The sequence below is a fragment of the Corylus avellana genome, chromosome ca2 (genome assembly GCF_901000735.1).
Source record: "Corylus avellana chromosome ca2, CavTom2PMs-1.0".
Classification (NCBI taxonomy): Eukaryota; Viridiplantae; Streptophyta; class Magnoliopsida; order Fagales; family Betulaceae; genus Corylus; species Corylus avellana.
In genome coordinates, this window is record NC_081542.1 from 48,967,631 (window position 1) to 48,989,642 (window position 22,012).

Here is a 22,012-nt window from a genome sequence, read left to right on the forward strand (position 1 = left end):
TTTAGGACACCAAACCGATAATTAAGTAACGAATTTGATGTGGAATGATTTATTTGATTGAATTAAATGTTGAATGAAAAATTTTCTTTTATTTTGTATTCCTAAAAAAAAAAAAAAAAACAGAGTTTGTTTATTTTGCTTTGTATTTTTTTTTTATTTGGAATTATATAGGTTTTATTTGTATTGAAATAAGATAGACGATTTATTTGATTGCATTAAATCTTGATTGAAAGATTTTGTTTTATTTTGTATTCATAATTTTTTTTTTTTTCAAATGTTCAGAATTATGTAAATTTTATTTGTATTTAAATATAACCTTTAGCAGGTCTTTTTATTGAAAGAGCGATGATTGATTTTTTAACATGACTATTTTTAGCCTGTAATTAAAAAAAAAAAAAAAAAAAAATGAAGATGCGTTTATTTAATTGAAATGTATGTTTTATTTTGTATTAAAAAGAAGAGAGAAAATTTTGTTTATTTTACTTTGTATTTTTCTGAAATGATTAGAACTTTATGAGTTTTATTTGTATTGCAGTATAATAAGTATCACATGAACAATATCAAAGTTTTCTACTAATTTTCTATTAATAATTTGATCATCAGAATTTAAGTGTCCTTCTTAGTATTTTTTTTTTCTTACGGTGTATAACCTTTAGTATGTATTTTCATTAAAAGATGCGTGATAGATTTTTTTCACATACCTATTTTAACTTATAATGAAAAGTAAAATGAGATGCGTTTAAATTTTTAAATTAAATTATAATAGATTATATGCTAGTTTTACATAAAAAAAAAAAAAAAGAAGTGAAAAGAAAATGAATACATTTATTAAAGCCAACTAACATTTGCTATTGTTTTAACAATATGAAAAATGCTCATTTTAAATTTATCTTATTTTCAATCATGTTTTGTAAAATTTGTTTATAAACCTAGCATTCCTCTAACAATATTGATTGAGTCTATAAATAGAGTATTGCGCAATATGTAAATTAATGCAGATGAACTTGAGAGAAAAACTGTGAAAGCTTTACTGATCATTTGCATTAATGAGAAATATACACTTGTTCAGTATTTATACTACAAACTTTTACAGAGGAAAAATAGATTAATTGAGAGTTTAACCAAATTAACTACTTAACAACTTCTCTAACCAGCTTAACTAACAATCCAGCTCATTATTACACGTGATAAACATTTGCTAATCCAGCTCACTAATCCTGCTGTTAAATAACTCATACTGTGAAGCTGGTGTAGTGCACACAAGTCGAACCAAAGGATATTGATGGACGCAATGGAGTTTGGTCACGGTGGTAGGGTGGCGCGTGGGCGGTGGGGGAAGGGAGGCATTGTAGATCTGGCTTCCAAGTTGAAGATAAAAGAGGAGGAAAAATAATATATATATATATATATATATATATATATATATATATATTTTTAAAAAAAAAAGGATAGAAAAAGAGAAATGATGGAAGGGGGAGGAAAGAAGCAAGATGAATTGTAAAGGCACTGTGACGTCCAGTAGGCATTCACTAGGGGAGGTCAAGACACTGATCACTAAGATGGAAATTATCTTACTAGGGAAAGAGAGAGACTAGCTCTTTGGAATTTTTATTTATTTATTTATTTTTTGAGCAAATACAAACAAAAGGGAAGGGTTACATAGGGGGATCTGAATCATTCCACTATTAATTCTTTGGAATTTATTGAAAGAGAGCTGTAATGTGATGTTTTTCACGGTAAGGTCAGAGATGTGTGGCCTAATTTTTTAGAAAGGATAATATTATTTGTATATTTTTTTTTTGTACACTGTTTTATTTTAAATTTAATTATTAAATTTGTTAGAACTAGTGGCTCATATTAGAATACTAGTGGTTGGTCAAGTAGATGGAGCGGGAGTCTACTGGCTCATGTGCATAATTAAGTTTGCGGAGGGAATGACTAGGTTGTGGGGTGCGGGGGCAAGGCCCTTGCGGTATGGTACATGGTGTTTTGTGAATTTTCAAAATACATCCCTACAATTAGGGTTTAAGGTTTTCCTATATATGTGTTATGATGTGACCCTGAATGATTAATAGTAAAATACAGCCGTACTCTCTATGTACGTAGGCACATTGCTGAAGCACCTTAAATCTGTGTCTTGATTCTTTTTTCGATTCTATATTATTCATCATTGTTGTGCACGGTAACAACAAAATTTAATTGAAAATCAATATTATAAATAAGAAATCCTCATAGTATTTATACAAATAACAAAGTTTTCCTCCAAACTGAATTAGTGAAACTCTATTAAATTAACAATATATGTCCTTAGATCATGTAATTTTTACATATATTTAAAATGCATGTCCTTTAATAAACTACTAAATGCATTTTTAATTGGATGAGTATAAAATTATGCATTGTTAATCATATTAAAACTACATTGAGAATCGTATATTTTAAGACATGTTAATTTAACATATTAATGAATTGGAGAAATTTTTTCAAACACAGCAGGCATGAACAAGGCCTCCTCTATGTATGGCTATTTGGATTGTCTATAATTCTAGAAGTCTCTCTTGTGTCCTTTCAAAAAAGAAGTGGCTTTTAAAATCATTATTTGATCAAAATCCAATAATAATCAATCACAAGCCCAATGTTGATTTTAAGAGCCACATCATCATTGGAGGGATACAAGAGTGACACAAGATGAACTTGTAGCATTACTCGGATTGTCTATAATTCATTGCCAAACCCTATTTTGGATAAGGTTACCGATTATGTACCCCAAATTTACCAATAGGATACATTATTTGCACTTTTTTTTTTTTTGTAAATATTTTTCATCTGCACATTATGTGTCAACTTAAATTCAATAACGATAATACACATAAGAGATATATACAAAACATATGCACAAGAGATATACAAATTATAATAATTTCCTTATCAAAAATAAATTTGACCCAAGTAAGATATTTTAATTTGTTCGTGTTCCCTTAAAATTCCGACAGCTTATATTTTATTGGATGAAGCAGAAGACACTTAAGTACATCGCTAGAGAATTTTTTACATGTTCATGGTACACCTGATTAACTTGTTGCATTACTTTCATCCATGGGAATTGAAATATCCTAATATAGTACTGGTTCCAAAGGCCAACTGTCATGACCCTCTCAAACGGAGAAATTAGAGTCCTCTAGTGAAGTCGGGGACTTGGCACTTCGAGGCTGAGGGGCATTAGGGGAATCATTGGTTCGAGTTTTACAGTAGCTGAACAATTTGGTCAACGTAGATAGCAGTAGCACTGGAATACGACAGCTCCAAGTAATTGCCCGCCATATCTTATCGAGCAAGTACATGCAGGTTGTTGATAGTGATAGATAGAGAGGGAAATATGAAAACGCAAAGATGCCAACTGGTAGGAAAGAGAGGGAATTTAGGATAACTTTTCTCCAATTTTCCCCATTTTGTAACATGAGGAGGACTGTTGCTGCAAATGCTACCATCATCACAGACACGGAGAGGAACAAAAATGTAAAGCCTAGCATCAGTTTTTTTGGAAGAGAATACGTAAAGTCTGCTAGTCGAAATGGTGATGTGAGGATCGAGAGAAATATAACGACTGATGTCAAAGCAAATGAAAGGGACAATACATCAGTCACCGTAAAGACCACAAATAAAGGATGCTTTTGGAGGACTGGGATACCGGTCTTATTATCAGGACCTCCAGGTACTGTGTAGGCCTAGGCCGCAGCAAAGGCAACAGTAGCGATAAGAATTGCCACAACAGTGCATCCTTCTGAGGTCCGCTTTAACCATTCTGTGCTTGCTTTCCTGAGTTCTTTATTTGATGTAGCAAAAAACCCTTCTGCGGTTTGCTTCATATTGTTACGGTGATCGATTAAATGGGGTGGAAGGCATTTCTTTACGCGCTGCACATGAACAAAAGAGTCAAGACATGCCATATATTCTTATTATGAGAGCAATTATGCTTGTGTGCCCATATAAGTAAGACAAAGGGTACTAGAAATTAATTAAGCAGAAACCCCACCTCAAACCAAAGTAACTCTTGTTGCAATTCAAGCGCATTGCCTAGCATCTTATCAGGCACATAATCTGTAACTTTTATTCCAACTGTATGCAATATGGAATTCCCTTCGTTGTCAATTTTTCGAACCAGCCTCCTCATTGATACTTCCGCTCTTTCTAGTAGCTCAAATATCTTTAATCGACGGAACTTGATCACTACATGCAATATGTTCCTGCCCTTCTCATCAATATGCTCCACTGCCTGAGGGTATATTTTGAGTATTTCTTCAACAATCTCTACACACCCCGACTTAGTTGCTAAAAACAAAGGAGTTCCTGTTTCCCCCTCCGCTTGACCCAGTGAACTCATGAGGGTCTCTACTTTAAGAGTACTACTACCATATAAGTGAAGCATAGGCTTACTTTGATCAAGTCCTGGATAAGTAGCCTCCCACGAGGTATCTCTTTTTATTAAGAACTTAGCAAGCTTCACAGCCGATTTATATATTTCCTCTCGCCTTTCAGTTTCAGTTGATGGTATCCGTTTGACTGAAGTACAATGTAATTAAGTTGAGTACTGTACATTAAGTTGAGAAGTGCAGTAATTGTTTCATTTAAATTAATTGGTTTTTCTCCAAGGGAAAAAAATATAGCAGGCTCTTCAAAAGCATCTATCTATCTAAGCATAACACAATGATTTTTGTGGCAGAGAATTCTTCAGCAATTTAAACTTATTCAAAAATGTAGTTTTAATGCACTAAATTTCATTTAGAGAAATGATACATGCACTTTTAGGTAGACGCTCTCAAGTGCCGACTATCGGACATGATAGTTAAAAACATCATTAGATCTAAAATTTAATAGTGATTCATCCAAAATCTAATGATGATTTTCACCGTTATGTTAGCATTTTATGATTGTCCTTTGATTTTTTGTTCCTTTATTGTTTTTATTTTATTTTTTATTTTTTATTTTTTGTGGAGGAGCTTTGAAAAGATTCTTTGTTTGGCTAGTCTAGTGCTAGTGCTCTAATTTGGTGCTCAATGACATTTGGGGTTTGATTGGTTAGGATTTCGTGTTAGGTCAATGTCAATGTTTATTGTGGTCAAGGTAGTTTTGGCCTGTAAACTAATGAAATGATTTAGTTTTAGATTACATTTGGTACACGCAATGATTAGTCCATTAGAAAAAATAAATAGCTTTTATTATGAATGAAAAAAGGCATGGAATAAACCAACATTGATGTTAGAGTATATGATAAGAATGATATTCCAAGGCTAGGGGCGGAACCAGGATTTTTTATGTAGGGGGTCTGAACCTATAAATATGCACACACACATATAGAGGGATTATATATATATATATATATATATATATATATATATATATATATATATATATATATAGACACACACACATAAGATTCTTACATGCATTTTTAAAAATACATGAAAAATTAACTTATTTTAGAGACAAATATCCATTTAATAGAATAACTTTTTTTAAAAAAATAAAAAATAAAAATATAATTTGAAAGAATTTTACCCATCTAAAATTAAGGTATTGCATTTTAATGGGTAGTTAGGGCATTAGGCTGAAAAAGATAAGCCCAATTCTTACACTGCCCACCTCTTAACTTTCTCTCACATCACTAACTAATTTCATTACTAATATCCATTTTTTTTTTGTAACAAACATAGCATTAACAGAAAAAGAGCAATACAGCCCCTCAAGAGGGAAAGAAAACAAAGGGTGGTTCTAAACCACTACAAGCAGCTGGGGGAGGAGAAAAAGGGGAAAAAATGGAAATGCAGCCTGAGTGAACTCTTGCCACAGCCCAATATGCCACATGATGGGCGTAGAAGTTTGCACTTCTGTTAATCTTCTTTGCCTCCCACTTAGAAGAGGGAGGGAGAAGAGATAAGGAATCTAAGAGGGAGGGAGAAGAGATAAGGAATCTAAAATAATTTTTTTCAATACTCCAATCATGAATGATAGCTGAGAATTGAAGTGCTGAAATTACAATAAGAGAGTCCCCTTCAATGGTGAAATTCTTAAGATTTAAAGACACTGCCAAGGAGGTAGCAAGGAGAGTAGCCTGAGCTTCACCAAAGTTTGGAGAGCAGGGGGGATTGATCTGGAAAATAGCTTTGATGATGATCCCTTTGTGGTCTCTGCAGACTGCTGCTTGGGCTGAAAATTGATCTTTGATTGCTGTATCAAAATTGATCTTGAGATGACCTTCCTGAGGGGGAGACCAGACTTCAACCACTTTAGCAGAAGAGGAGTGCCAGGCTGCAACATGAGCTAAAGAGGTCTTTTTGATGGAAGCAACTAACTTTGAGATGTCTGGAATAATGCCTTCACGAATTGCTTTGTTTCTACTAAACCATAAAAGATGACAAAGAACAGCAGCATAAATTCTCAAGAGATGTGATTCGGATTGAAGGATGCCAAAAGTAAAATGAGGAAAGATGATTCCTTTAATCCATCTAGAAAGATTTAGAGAAGACAAGGCTAGAGAATCAAGAGGCCAGAAAGAAGATCTCCATGCTATTCTAGCAAAACTGCATCTGAAAAACAAATGAAGGAGGGAATCTTCTTCAGTTTTACAGAAAGGGCAGAGGGAATTTGCAGAGGAGATAGGAAAAATTGCTTTGAGTCTAGCCTTTGAAGGGATGATATCCCATGCTATTTTCCAAAGAAAGAGTTTGAGCCTAGCGTTTATCTTTAGTTTCCACAAAAGCTTCCAAGAATTCGAATCCAAAGGAGAGCAGTATAAGGAGACTCTAGGGTTGCTGATCAATCTATATGCAGAATTGGAGGAGAAATGGCCAGAGGAAGAGGGGGTCCATAACAAATCAGATCTAGGAGTAGGATTAATGAAGATTTTCTGAATTTCCCTTACAATATGTAAGGCAAAAAGAGAAAGAAGAAGAGGGATTTTCCAAGTAGCATTAGGATTGATGAGGTCAGAAACTAAAAGGTTAGAAGAGTTGGGGGGATTAAGAGGATGTGGGGTTGGAAGAAAAGATGGAATAGATGGAATCCAAGGGGAGTTCCAAATAGGAATGAAGGAATGAAGACGAACTCTATGGCAGGCTCCTTGGGAAATAATTGGCTGTAAAGAGAGGATTCCTTTCCATATCCAAGAGGGAGAAGAATGGGGAGGGGGGAAGAGAAAAGAACCAGAAAGAAGATACTTACCTTTGAGTTGGGACACCCACAATGAGTCAAAGTTGGATTGGAGCTTCCAACCAAGCTTTGAAATAAGAGCTAGATTGACTTCTTTCATTTTTCTGAAAACCAAGCCTCCAGAAACTTTTGGGCAACACAAAGAGTCCTTGACTTGAGAGAGAGGTTTCTGGCTTTTTTAGGGGGAAAACCCCACCAGAAGTTCTTGAACATTTGATCTAACTTTTTGCAGATGCTTAGAGGAAGCAAAAAAGTGCTCATAGCATAAGAGGGAACAACTGTTGCCACAGCTTTAATGAGCACCAACCTACCAGCTTGAGAGAGGGTTTTGGCTCTCCAACCTTCTATTTTGTGATGGACTCTATCAAGGATACAATGGAAGGCTACCTGTTTGGAGTTACCCATAAAAATAGGAAGGCCAAGATAGATGGAACAATTGAGATTGAGATTGTAGGGTAAAATATTGAGGATGGTGGAGGAGGTGGAGGGATAGGTGTTTTTGCTAAATCTAATGGAGGATTTACTGGCATTGATGGATTGACCAGACCAAGAGCAATATTTATCAAGACAAGATTTGATACTTGAAGCTTCAAGTAAGGTAGCCTTTCCAAAAATAAGAAGATCATCAGCAAACAACAAATGATGGATAGTAGGAGTGTTTCTGGCAATCTTCATACCTCTAATATTTCCAAGCCTTTCCTCTTTGAACAACAATCTAGAGAAACGTTCTGAGCCCAAAATAAAGAGGAAATGGGAGAGGGGGTCTCCTTGCCTCAAACCTCTTTTTGGAGAAAACAAACCAAAAAGGCTGCCATTAATAAGGATGGAAAAAGAGGTCGAGGAGATGCAAGGCTCAATCCACTTAATCCAAGTATTATTGAACCCCAAATTCTGCATAATGGCTAAAATCAGCTTCCATTCCATCTTGTCAAAAGCTTTTTCTATATCCATCTTAAGAAACATGAAACCTCCTTTCCCTTTCTTGAGCTTAAAAGAGTGAAGAAGTTCATGAGCTAATATGGTGTTGTCTTGGATATTTTTATTGGGCACAAAAGCTGATTGGAGAGGAGAAATGATCTTGGGGAGAAGAGACTTCAAACGATTAGCCAAAATTTTAGAGATAATCTTGTAAACAACGTTACAAAGGCTAATGGGTCTGAATTGATGCACTGTGTGAGAACCACTATGTTTAGGCACCAGAGTAATGTAAGTGTGGTTATGTTCTCTTAAAAGGTGGTTGTTGTGGAAGAAATTCCAAACACAATCCAAAACATCTCTTCTAACAGATGACCAGTATTTTTTGTAGAATAAACCTGTAAAACCGTCAGGACCAGGAGCTTTGGTGGAACCTAGACTAGAGAGAGCTTGGATCACCTCATCTTCAGTTGGGATAGAACACATGGAGATATTGTCATCTTCAGTGATGATAGGAGGAAACAGATCCAATAATTCATTATCAATAGGAGGGGAGGAAGAGGAGAACAGGTTGGAGAAGTGAGAAACAAAATTCCCTCCAATAGCTGCTCTATCAGAGATCCAACCCCCTGAGCTGGTTTTCAGAAAATAACAGCATTGGATCTTCATCTTATGATGGTGGAGGTGTGGAAGAATCTTGTGTTAAGATCGGTACAAGTAAGCCAAATTTCTCTGGATTTGGATTTCCAAAGAATCTCTTCTTTAATAAGTAGCTCATCAAGAGCTGTCTTCAGATTGGTTTCAGTGGAGAAAGAGCTAGGGCTTGGGGGAAGCTGTTGGACTTGATCAATCAAGGCCTTTGTGGATTTAATCTTAGTTTGGATGTTCCCAAAATGTAAAGAGTTCCACCTTTTTAAAGAGGCTTTAGTATGAATCTGTTTCTTGACTAGACAGTGAGCAGGGGAACCAAAAACAGGCCTATTCCAAGCATCATCAATGACTAATGCGCAGGTAGGATCTCTAGTCCAGAATTCTTCAAATCTAAAAGGTGGAGTGGTATGCAGTATTGAGAGAAATAGGGTGATGGTCAAAATTTGTGGCTGGGATATGGAGAAGGGAATAATTAGGATGGAGATGAATCCAACTAAGAGAAGCTAAAACTCTATCCAGTCTCTCTTTGATAGAATCATTACCTTGCCTATTGTTGCACCAAGTGAAGGGATTTCCAACAAATCCTAAATCTACCAAACCAAAATGATCAATGAATTGCTTGAAAGGGCAAGAGGAGGAACTAGCTACCATCCTACCTCCTTGCTTCTCAGATTGATCAAGCACAAAATTTAGATCACCAATGCATAGCCAAGGACTAACAAAATCTTCACCAACAGAAGTGAAAGTGTCCCAGAAGGCTAGTTTATCTCTTCTATCAGGGGGGCCATATATACAAGAGAGGATCCAAAGAGAGTGAGGAGGATTCGAGAAATACCAAGCAGAGATATTGTTCTTGTTGGTTATAAAACATTCCAAGTCAACACCAGGTCTCCAAGCAAGAACAAGGCCACCACTAGAACCACCAGGGGCAACTTGGGACAGAAGAAAGAAGCCAAGTCTGTTGAGAATAGTAGAGACAAGAGAAGGGGAAGATTTAGTTTCAGAGAGGAAGAGAATGTCAGGGTTGTTATCGTGGATGAGCATCCGCAGAGAACGAACTGTAGCTGGCCTAGAAAGCCCCCTGCAGTTCCAAGAGAGGATTTTCATGATGTCTTGGGGGACAAAACATTGTCCCTTGATTCAAAGAAGGTGTTGTGAGCAGGGGTTGAAACCTGCTTACCCTTGCGGGATGCTTTGAAAAAATGGTGGAGTAGATGGGGTGAGGAAGGGTTAGGCAGGGTGGTATTGGTGTCAATCTGGTAAGTGGTTTCCATATCATCTGAAACAAGATGATCAAAGTGAGAAGATCCAGGACCTTTTTTGAGAGGGTTGAGGTTTCCAGTAAGACGATTTCTTTTCTTTTTGAGATGAGTTTTGTGAATAGGGTAATGAGAGGTTGGAGGTTCATTGTCAGGTAAGAGAGGTCTTGTTGATTTTTGGTGGTGATGTGGATAATGAGAGGGTCTGGAAAAAGGAGTGTGCTTTGAGGGAGGTTTTTTGGCGGGAGAGGGGATAGTGTTTGAGGAGTTTGTGAAAACCGTAGGATGGGAAAAATTTATAGAAGAATGGGTTGGGCTGGTGATGGGATTTTTTCCCAGGTTGATGTGGGCTTTTGTATTAGTGACAGAACCTGGCCCAGGATTGAAGTGGTTCAGTTCAATTGAGATAGAACCGGGGAAAGGGTTGGTTGGGGTGACTATAACGGGATAGTTTTCAGTGGAGGTGAGCTGGGGGGTTGAGTGATATAACAGGGTAGGATCTTTTAAAGCAATAGAGTCGATTCTAGTGGTGGTAGGTGGTTTAGCATGGGTTGCATTTAATGAGGAGAGGGGTTGATGAGAGGTGGACTGTGGTACTTGAGGTAGAGTTGTAGGTTTTGGGGGTTGCAGAGACAGATTTTTGAGAGGATTAAGAAAAGATGTGGTTAGGTGGGTAGAGTTGAGATATTTGTGCGTCATGGGATCTTTCCCGTTGGTCTGAATGGTTTTTTGGGTTGAGGAAGGCTGAGATTGGGGCGAAACACCCTCTGAATATCCCCATGCACCAGAGGACGAAGGGAGCAAATTTGAGAAAATGTTCACTTTGAGAGAGATGGAATATTTTTCTGGGAAGGTTTCTTCAGGGGGGGCACGGCAGCTTTGGTTTTTGTGACCAACTCTTCCACAAGAAGTACAATAAATGTCTAACCTTTCATATTTAAAAGAAATCCAGATTGGCTGACCTTCATCACGACGAAATGAGAATCCTGGCTTCAGAGGTTCGTAAACATTGATCTCAACAAGAATTCTGAGATAGCTTCTGAAGGTCTTGTTTGCTCCACTGATATCCTCCACTTTGATAAGCTGTCCCATGCCTTTGCCAAAAGCTATAGCATTCTTGAGGGACAAATTAGCAAAGGAAGGCAATGAATCTGAATCCATAAAGGAGACATATTTGTTGACAGCTCCCCCATAGTTGCCTTTGGAGACCATTGTTGCAGGGAAAGAAGAGAACCATTGACATTTCAGGTGGGTTGCTTATGAATTCTGTCAATATGCTCCTGTTTGTTGAATTGGAACAAGAACTTATTGGGACCAAGAGCAGCAAAGGAGAAAGGCACAGCAAACTCCCAAGCTTTGTTAAGGGTAGCATTGACTGATTGGTTGTTATGGGTTTTTTGTGAGATGAGATGTCATATAAGAGGCAAACATTCATCATTGGTAGAGTTGATTTGGATAGTTTCTATTTGAGTGGATGGATCCTCCCACAAGAGGGCCTCAGTCTGAGAGATGAGAGATTCTAGATCCATAGGAGAGAATAAGGTAAAGAGGAGGGGAAAGAGAGAGGAGAAGATGGCAAGAAACGAGAAAGAGTCTCAGCTGGAGGGAACGAAAGTTCCAGGGAGAGTTTTCTTAGAGAGAAAACGAGTTTTATACCCATTACTAATATCCTTATCTGGGCAGAACATATGCTAAGTAAAATACCTAAAAAAGTCAGAATTGATGAATAGTGGCATGTTAAAAAAGAAAAGTTATGAGATAGAACAAGTAAGTTCATAAAAGTACGATTAGATAAAAATGCGTCCATGAAAATATGTATTTTATTCATTACTTTCTTCCAAGCACATCCAGATATTGGGGACTAAAAGAAAAGAAGAGAAGCTTGAGATAGATTTGTCATTTGCATGGGCCATAGTACAAAAATTGATATTTTCTTAAGGGCTTTCAAAATTTTTGGGGTTGCCATGGACCCCCCAACACAAGGATAGGTCCGCCCCTCTCTAATGCTATTTCATTTCATATTCTTCTATTTAAATAAAAATTATTTCTTTTCTTAATGGAATAGCCATTCTGTGTAATATAATCTTAGTTTTTTGATTTTTTTTTTTGGGATATATATATATATATATATATGATGTGATTTACAACTAATAAAATGTGTTGTCTATTTGTTAGTTGGATGAAAAATGTGAGGTTAATTGGCCTCTGTTTGGAACTAATGGTAGCATGGCCGGGGGGTAGTCAAGGGGAAAATTATAAATTAATCAAGGGAATATCAATAGAATAGGGTTTAAGCATAGAGAGTGTACGAACCAGAACTGAAGATTTGCTCCTGGAATTCCTTTTTAGCCTTACGTTGAAAAGCTCCAGGGTTGCACGATAGCAGCTGAAGACCAGTCATCCCGTCCATGTCCTGTTCACCAATTAAGTGTTTGAAACGTCTTGCAATGGCCAGGGCCAAATCTGTTCTCCAATTTTATACAAAGGAAAAAAAACAATCAAAGAAAGTAATCTTTATATTAATTACCACATTAAAGGGCATGGTCTTATACTGTTGTGGGTGGGATAACTAATTACCGAAGTGCTGAACAAGGATAGCCATGTGTAGAATTGTAGTTTTATCACTCCTTTGAAGGAAGGGTTTCTGAGTTGCTTCATCGTAACCCATAATTTTTCCTGCAAGAAAGTGGAACACTTCCATTTTGCCATAACGGACTGCCCGGAAAAGCGCAGTCTCTCCAAGGTTCCGCATGCACAGCAGTCCCGGAGCTTTATCTAACACCTTCCTTACAACGGCGAGTGATTGGTTTGATGTGACAGCGTTGTGGAGGACAGTGTTTCCTACGTGGTTTTGGCGGGTCATTTTGTCTATATGGCGGTCAGGCAAGGACTCTAGAAGGCTGAGCACCAAGCCGGCTTGTTTGGAGTAAGTGGCCGCCTGGAGCACCGTGTCGTCGTGTATTGTCAATATGTGCAATCCTCGCTCGTCAACTTGTTCACACAGCTCTTTCACCTTCTCCGCGTCTTCTTTCAGCAACGCTTCGTACAGCTCCGCATTTAAATCATGGTTTCTAAGACCCTTGTCTCGCCTGGGACACATCGTTGCCAAGAGAGAGAGAGAGAGAGAGAACTCGAATGTGGATTTGTGTATAGCTTTCTTGAAGCCAGTTTATATAGACGACAGTTGGAAGCATAGCGATCATGCTGATTGCTTCTACAATTAATGCTGTGGATGATGCTCATCAAAATTTCTCTTAAAAGTTTTTATTAAGCTAAATATCTTTATGTTTTTTTTTAATTTTATTTATGTTTTATTTTTTATCTTCAGAATCTCAATCTTGCTGTTAAGGAAAGCAATCAATTAACATCAGCTAAACAAAGAAGGAAACCCCAGATTCGTCAATCAACCAAACAAGAAAAGTACATCTGGCTGCAATTCACCATGTGTCTACTGTGCACATTGTGCAAGATTGATTCTGTACATATTGATGCTATCATTTTATACTTAGGCTGAATCACGTTAATGGAATTGATGTCAATACTGGATTCGTCTCCCATCTCTTTATGTATAAACAGATTACTTGTAATCGAAGACAACACGCACAAAAATCAATTTCAATAGCTTGTTTTCTTCTTTTCTTATCTCATTGTGTCGTCTCTTATTTCCACATGGTATCAAATAATAGATACAAATCCTGAGAAAGTTCTTTTTACTCTGCTTTGATGTTTGCAGAACGGAGGGTCAGTTTGTACTCTTTTATTTTATACACTTTTTATTTAAATTGTTAATTATTAAATTTAATTAAAAATTAATAAAATAAATGAGAAATATGCGTAAGAAATACGCATAGAGTTTATGCTAGAACTTATAATTTAGAGAAGAGATGAGAATAAGGATGAGACTCATAAAAGATAAATGCTAAGAGTTAATATTTTCTTTTATATTTGATAAATCTCATATTACATATCAACTATTAAATTTGTGGTCTTTATGAATGTCCATAATCCACTAAAGGCAGCATCTCTGATTCTTCCCATAATCCCCCATAATCCACTAACCGTATAGCTTATGGCTCATTTCTAGACATGGTATTCTATTGTGTTTTTGGGTCTTTACAATGCATGTGTTGTTAAATTAAGATTCAGAATAAGCTTCTTTCTCTCTCAATGACAGCTATGTGGCAAAAGTACTGCCTCGTGAGTCGTATTAGATTTTTTTTTTTCAAAATTATTATTATTATATATATATATATATTATGAAAGACAGAAAAAATCAACTCACATTAAAAATACAAAAAAAAAAAAAGTGAAGAAAATGAATATATTTATGTTTACCACTTATCTAAAAATTTTAAACTGATAAGAAAAATATAAATTTAATAATTTAATCAAATACTTTAACAGATAATACACATAAGGAGATATACAAAACATATGCACAAGAGATATACAAATTAATAATACTTTCCTTTCCAAAAATAAGTTTCACCCTCATATTCTATCATGAGAGTGCATATACCATATATTAATTACGCATCATACTTTGATTTATTTGTGTACCCTGAAAATTTCGACAACTTATATTTTTTTGGATGATTGAAAATAGTCTTCATCCACGAGAAATTCCTTTTATACAATATAGTGGTTCCAAAGGCCAACCGTATGGCCCTCTCAAACGGAGAAATTAGAGATCTCTGGTGAAGCTTGGGAACAGAAATGATTAGTCTCCCGGTTGCGCCTGGTGGACTTGGCACATCGAGGCTGAGGGGGGTTAGGGGAATCAGAGGTTTGAGTTTTACATGTACAGTAGCTGAACAAATTGGTCAGCCTTGATAGCATTGGAAAACGACTCAAAGGAATTGTATCCCTTGCCTTATTGAGCAAGTACTTGTAGGGTTTTGATAGTGAGAGATAGAGAGGGAAATATGAAAACGCGAAGATGACGACTGGCAAGAAAGAAAGGGCATATAGGAGAACTTTTCCCCAACTTTCCCCATTTTGTAACATGAGGAGGACTGTTGCTGCAAATGATACCATCATCATGGACACAGAGAGGAACAAAAATGAAAAGCCTAGCATCAACTTATTGGGAAGAGAAAGCCTGAAGTCCGCTAGTCGAAATGGTGACGTAAGGATCGAAAGAAATATAACAACTGACGTCAAAGCAAATGAAAGGGATAATACGTCAGTCACAGTAAAGACCACAAAGAAAGGGTGATTCAGGAGGACTGGGATATCAGTCTCATTGTTAGGGCCTCCAGGTACTGTGTATGCCGCAGCAAAGGCAACGGTAGCGAAAAGAACTGCTACAATGGAGCATCCTTCGGCGGTTCGCTTTAGCCATTCAACGGATGTTTTCCAAAGATCTTTATTTGTTGTAGCAAAGAATCCCTCTGCAGTTTGCTTCATATTGTTACGGTGATCGATTAAATGGGGTGGAAGGACTTCCTTTACGCGCTGCATGCGTACATGAACACAAGACATATTATAATATAATTAAATAATTAAATTTATAAATAACTCTATCTTTATCATTTGCTTCCTAGTAACAAAAAGGGTAGTAGCTAGACAGAAGAAACCCCACCTCAAACCAAAGCAACTCCTGTTGCAATTCAAGAGCAGGGCCTTGCATCTTCTTAGGTACATAATCATTAATTTTTAATCCAACTGTATGCAGTATGGAATTTCCTTCCTTGTCAAGCTTCGAACCAACCTCTTCATTGGTACTTCTGCTCTAACAACTAGTAGCTCAAAAATCTTTAACTGGCGGTACTTAATCGCTACATGCAATATGTTCCTGCCCTTCTCATCAATATGCTCCACTGCCTGGGGGTATATATTGAGTATTTCTTCAACAATCTCTATACAGCCGGACTTTGTTGCTAAAAACAAAGGAGTTCCTGTTTCCCCTTCCCCTTGGCCGAGTGAACTCATGAGGGGCTCTACTTTAGGAGTAATATTATCATATTTGTGAAGCCTAGGCTTACTCAGGTCAATTCCAGGATAAGTAGCCTCCCACGAGGTATCTCTTTCTATTAAGAACTTGGCAAGTTTCATAGCTGATTCATATTTGTTCTGAAGCTTTTGAGCTTCTACAAATCTGGCTGAGTTACAATGTAAGTTGACTGTACATCATGAATTTAAGAATTCAGTAATTGTTGGATATAAAATTTGTTTTTCTTCAAGGGAAAAATATAGCAAGTTTCCCTAAACCATGTAAGCACATATAACACAATGATTTTTGCAGAGAATTCTTAATTCAACTATGTTCTAAACTTATTCAAAAAAGTTTTCACGCACTAAATTTCATTTAAAGCCACATTTTCTTCCAAAGTCACTCTTCTCTATTACTTTTAAGTAGCATATCCATCAATTTTACTGAGTCTATGAGAGGTTTCTTCTAAAAGCAACTTTACATATCTGCTGAATTTATTTACTCTTGCATCTCTAAATTAATTGTTAAGGAAATAATTAGCTGTAAAAACCCCCCCACTTAGGTCAAAGTGAGATAGTGTGGTAGAAAATGATATTTGGAGGTAATCAAAATAGTAAATTTTGAACTTGAAAATATGCTCACCGAGCTTAGTTGGATGACCACGACGTGAACGCTGAAAATAGCTTTATGAATTTGGGTGATTTATGATGGCATTCACATCCTTAAAAAATTTGGAGCTAATTATAAGGGGATCGGAACTCGTTTGAATGAAATAAATTCAATCAAATGAACAGAGCAATTCCACACGTCGACAGGAAGAAACCTGCGACGATTGGTCAAACACAGGTGACAAATCAAACAAATACAAATTTAATTCGATTCAAAATAATTTTGATTGAACAAAAATCACACACAATGTGTCACTCGAACTTGCGAGTTAGGACTTCGGCAGCCATGGAAGAGGAAGCCGCTAGCTTCCTCGCTTCCTCCTCCCCCCCCTTTTTTTTTTTTTTTTTTCTCTTTTTCCATTTTCCTTCATCTCCCTCCTTTTCTTGCCTCATCAGAGGCAAAACATGTCTCTTTAGAGACCCTACCTGCCTCCTCGAAGGCCTTATCTTTGTCCAAAAATTGCAACGCCTCATCTTCCACTGCAAAACCTCCGATCACTGCCATCCTCAGCCCCTCCAAGTCTAGGTATCGCTCTCTTCTTGAAATTTTTGGGTATGTTTTTTTCAAAATCTGCTCTCTTGTTTTCAGGAAGTCTTGGATGCTTATGAGCCACTCCAATGGGTTCCTGGCCGTCTCCGCTAGCCTCTACCACCGGCGTCCCACCCATCTAACCACCACGCGCCGATGTGTGTTCAACACGTTCCTACGAGTAGATCTTACTCTCGGGCGCATGCCCTCCAAGCACTGACGCGTGAGGCCCTTTTCTCGCCACTCCACCTCTAACCACCTCCTATGCAGATCTTCTGGTTCCCTCACCGGCTCGTGGCCCTGTGCGACTACTCTGACTACTCCTTCGTTGCTGTTTTTTGGACATTTTACTCGGCTTTATAGCTTGGTTTTTTATTCTGTGTTGTTATTCTGTAACATGTTTGTGTTGTTCTTTGTTAAACCCGATCTGGTTAGGTTTTAGACTCTTTGTAAGTGAATATCTTTTTTTATTTTCTTTTTAGAAACTTTTTTTTCACTGTGCATTTAAATCTCCATGGCTTTTTTGAAAGTCTGTTTAGATTTTTCATTGGAGTATTCGTACTTCTAATAGTTATGTTCATCAGATTACGCCACGGCAAAAAAATTTTTAGGCTGCATTCGCAGATGTTTACCATCTTCACTTGCATTAAAGAGTCTGTAGTCTATTTGAATTGGGTTTTTTTGTCTAAACTTATTAACTTTTATGTGTTTGTCCTATAACTTTCTTATACTTAAATGAATATCAGTTTATTACAACAAATATATATATATATATATATATATATATATATAAAAGAAAAGAAAAAAGACTTTCGAGTTAGGTGAGGACGCAAATTCGCAAATTCACTTGACCATATTTAATGCAAGTTCGATTGAACGAAGATTTCATCGACGTGTCAGTCAACATGTGGGGCTAAGTAGGGATGCGACAAAAGCGCACTGTCATGTGTCAATCAGCATTTAATGCAAAAGTCGATTGAACAAAATGAACAGTAATCAAACAAAATGACTATTTTTAAGAGTTCAAACAAAACAATAATTTGGGTTAAATATCTCAAACCCCCCTAAGGTTTATTAGCTTTATTTTTTTTTCTCTTGGAGTTTCATTTTTATCACAGGACCTCCTGGGGTTTTGATAAAAGACCAATTTAGTCCATTCGTTAGTTGACTGTTAAGACTGACACGTGGACCAATCAGATGTTGACGCGTGTCACCTATTTAATTTTTTTTTTTTTTAAAAAAAAGTATTTAAAAGAGCTTTGAGGGGCAGCCCGACCAGTTTTTTTTTTTTTTTAAAAAAAAATTAAATAAAGGTATTCACGTGTCAACATCTGATTAGTCCACGTGTCAGTCTTAACGGTCAACTAACAGTCAACTAACGGATGGACTAAATTGGTCCTTTATCAAAACCTCAGGGGGTCCTATGATAAAAATGAAACTCCAAGGAAAAAAAAAAAAAAAGTTGGTAAACCCTAAGGGGGTTTAAGGTATTTAACCCCAATAATTTTGGTTTTCATTCTACTTTGTTCACAGTGAGTCAGAGAGGGTTTTTTTAACGTATTTCTTTGGAATCAAGTCAAAATCTTGACATTTGTGTGAGGGTTTGTTACACTAAAGACTTTCAAACAAGATTCTCAAAGACTAACTCCGAGGGTGAGCATTTTTAAAACTAAATACTACCGTATATATAAATACAATTGTGGTAATGGTAAAATAAATGATATATATAGACTAATTAAGGTATTAATATGTTAGAACTGTTTAGAGTATACAGAAACTGTTAACATGTTAGAATAAACTAATTATGTCTTCGAAAATGAATAATGAAAGTTTTAGTTAACATGTTGAGATTATATAGAAATGAGAATATGTTGAGTTGTATGGTGTGCTGCATGGTCGTTATGATCATGACAAAATTTTATTGAAAGTTTAAAGAAATTGTAAACAAAGGTAAAATTAGGGTTAATGATAAAAATATGATTTTTAATACTATAAATTGATGTATTATGCATGCAAATGGTCTATTAGGATTGTATGAGTTAAGAAAAGAGAAAGTATTTTCAAGCGAACGAACACAAGAAAGAACTTGGAAACTAGGATTTTTTAGACTTTAATCGAACAAACTGGATGTTTGTTCGAATGAAATGTTTCATAGCAGTTAGAAGAGTCTTTTAATGAATAAAAGTATGATGTTTAAACATCATTATTTTATAGCTAAATTTAGCTATAAAATAATGAAGATGAGTTTGAACATGTGCTTAAAGGTTCAAACCAATTATTAATCCCAAGTTGTAATTAAGTATATAAACTTATTAATTTTACACTAACGTACGTATTTTACATGTTGAATGATATATAAGCATGATTCTGTGTGATAATGAGCCCCGAGTATAAATATATGTTTATAATATGAAACCATATTGTCATATTGACATGATATGATTAACATGTGTTTAATGAAGAGACGAGTTTGAAAGAAAATGGTTTCAAAAAGAGATGGGGTTAGAAAGGAAAATAGGTTTTGTGAAAGAAAGAAAGAAAGTGATTCTGTGGAAAAGAGATTGAAAAAGTGTGTTGAATAATAACCTCTGGTAGTTAAGTGCGGAAAATACTCTTAACAAATCCTTTGATGGTTAAGTGATAAAACGAACCAGAACCGAGAATTTGCTCCAGGAATTCCTTTTTAGCCTCACGGCGAAAAGCTTCAGTGTTGCATGATAGCAGCTGAAGACCAGTCATCCCGTCCGCGTCTCTCGTTCACCAACTAAGTGATCGAAGCGTTTCACAATGTCCATGGCCAAATCTGTTTTTCCAATTTTCATATAAGCAAGAAGAAGTAATTTTTTAATTTAGATTATGAGAAATGCTATTTAATAGATTGCTATACAACTAACATACAATTTGTATAATATGTGAGTAAAATTCAGTCATTAATTTTTTTTAAGCCTTCATTAATCTTAAGACTGATTTTTACTATTTCAGTTATACATGATAGGATCATATATAACAGTCTACTAAATACCATTAAAAAATATATGGCCTTAGGATCGATGTTGTGGGTGGGGATAACTAACCAAATCGCTGAACAAGGATAGCCATGTGTAGAATTGTAGTTTTATCACTCCTTTGAAGGAAGGGTTTCTGAGTTGCTTCATCGTAACCCATAATTTTTCCTACAAGAAAGTCGAACACATCCATTTTACCATAACGGACAGCCCGGAAAAGCGCAGTCTCTCCAAGGTGGTTCCGCATGCACAGCAGTCCCGGAGCTTTCTCTAACACCTTCCTTGCCACGACGAGTGATTGGTTGGATGTGGCGGCGTCGTAGAGGATAGTGTTTCCTACGTAGTTTTGGCGGGTCATTTTGTCGAGATGGCCGTGAGGCAAGGCGTCTAGAAGGCTGAGCACCAAGTTGGGTTGTTTGGAGTAAGTGCCGTCTGGAGCACTGTGTCGTCGTGTATGGTCAATACGTGCAATCCCCGCTCGTCAACTTTTTCACACAGCTCTTTCACCTTCTCCGGATCCGCGTCTTCTTTCAGCAAAGCATAGTACAGCTCCGCGTTTAATCTATGGACTTTTCTAGCATCCTTCTCTCCCGTGGGAGACATCGCTTCAATTCAAGTGTGTCAACAAAGAGAGAGAGAGAGAGAGAGAGAGAGAGAGAGAGGTTCGAATGTGGACTTGTGTGTAGGTTTCTTGAGGCACGTTTATATATATAAAGATAATTGTTGGAGGCAAAGTCCTGATTCCATGTAAAATGCTGTGAATAATTCTTATCAATTATATAAAGTTGGGTACCCTCTGTCAATCGATCTCTGTTCACTAACAACTAGACGATTCGTAGTCTGTGTTATGCTATTAATTTGTTTGAACATAATTTGAAGGTGATGATGCCTCGTTTCATTGCCAGCTTGCACTCGGAAGAAATTGGAATAAGATCCGCTTAGCACAATTAACTATTTAATAATATGAGCATAAAAAAAAGGTTAACTCAGATGCTCATTTTTTTAGGGAAAATGTTATCTCTATATTACTTTATTCCAATACTTTTAAAATGGGAGCACTTCTAAACTTTATTCTAGGATTTAATCTATATATCTCGATCTGGTCATAGAAGATGATGCTTGTTCGATGGATAAGTAAGTCGTATTTATCTTCCAAGTCTTCATAGGGCTGGCCAAATACCGCTCAAACAGTCAAACCCGACCCGACCCAAGCGGTATAAGTGGCTTCCGACTCGGCTCGGGTTCTGTATCCATTTTTAAAAAATATGAATTCCAATCCGAATTGATAATATATCCAAAATTTAAAAAATAAAAAATGGGTAATATATATTTGTTTTTTCAAATACTCTAATCTAACTTTCATCGGCAGCTACAACCGTTTCATTTTGCACCACTCTCATCGTGATGTAAATCAAGTTAATTGCATCGGGAGAAGACGACATTGTTTGCACAAGGTCTAATTAGGCAAATTCCAACGAGCCTTTTCATGGTGAATTTTAGGAATAACTCCACTGAATCTCGGTCAAAATGACAAACGATCAAAATTCAAACAAGCACAAGGCAAAAACGACTAGTTCAAATCTCTGTTAAGTTAGAATTAGTTCAAACTAGTAGTAAATCTAAGATGTCCATCAAAAGGCCAGTAGTTGGCAAAAGACATCACAAGTCCTAAACTATTCCTCAAAAAGTTCAATTTTTCAATATTCTTATTTTGTACATCACATTAATCATTTTTTATTACTATTTAAATAAAATAAAAACTACAAGACAATTTTTTTTTTTTTACTATTTCATAAAATAAATTAAAATTTTATATTAATTACACTCTCATGTTCAATTGGAAG

At 36.3% G+C, this 22,012-nt stretch overlaps 2 pseudogenes; both read right to left on the bottom strand.

Moving 5' to 3' along the window:
- Positions 1-3,155: 3,155 nt before the first annotated feature.
- LOC132170146 (ankyrin repeat-containing protein At5g02620-like) lies at positions 3,156-13,131 on the bottom strand (annotated as a pseudogene).
- A 1,571-nt stretch (positions 13,132-14,702) lies between these two features.
- Positions 14,703-20,771, bottom strand: LOC132170147 (uncharacterized; annotated as a pseudogene).
- Positions 20,772-22,012: the final 1,241 nt, after the last annotated feature.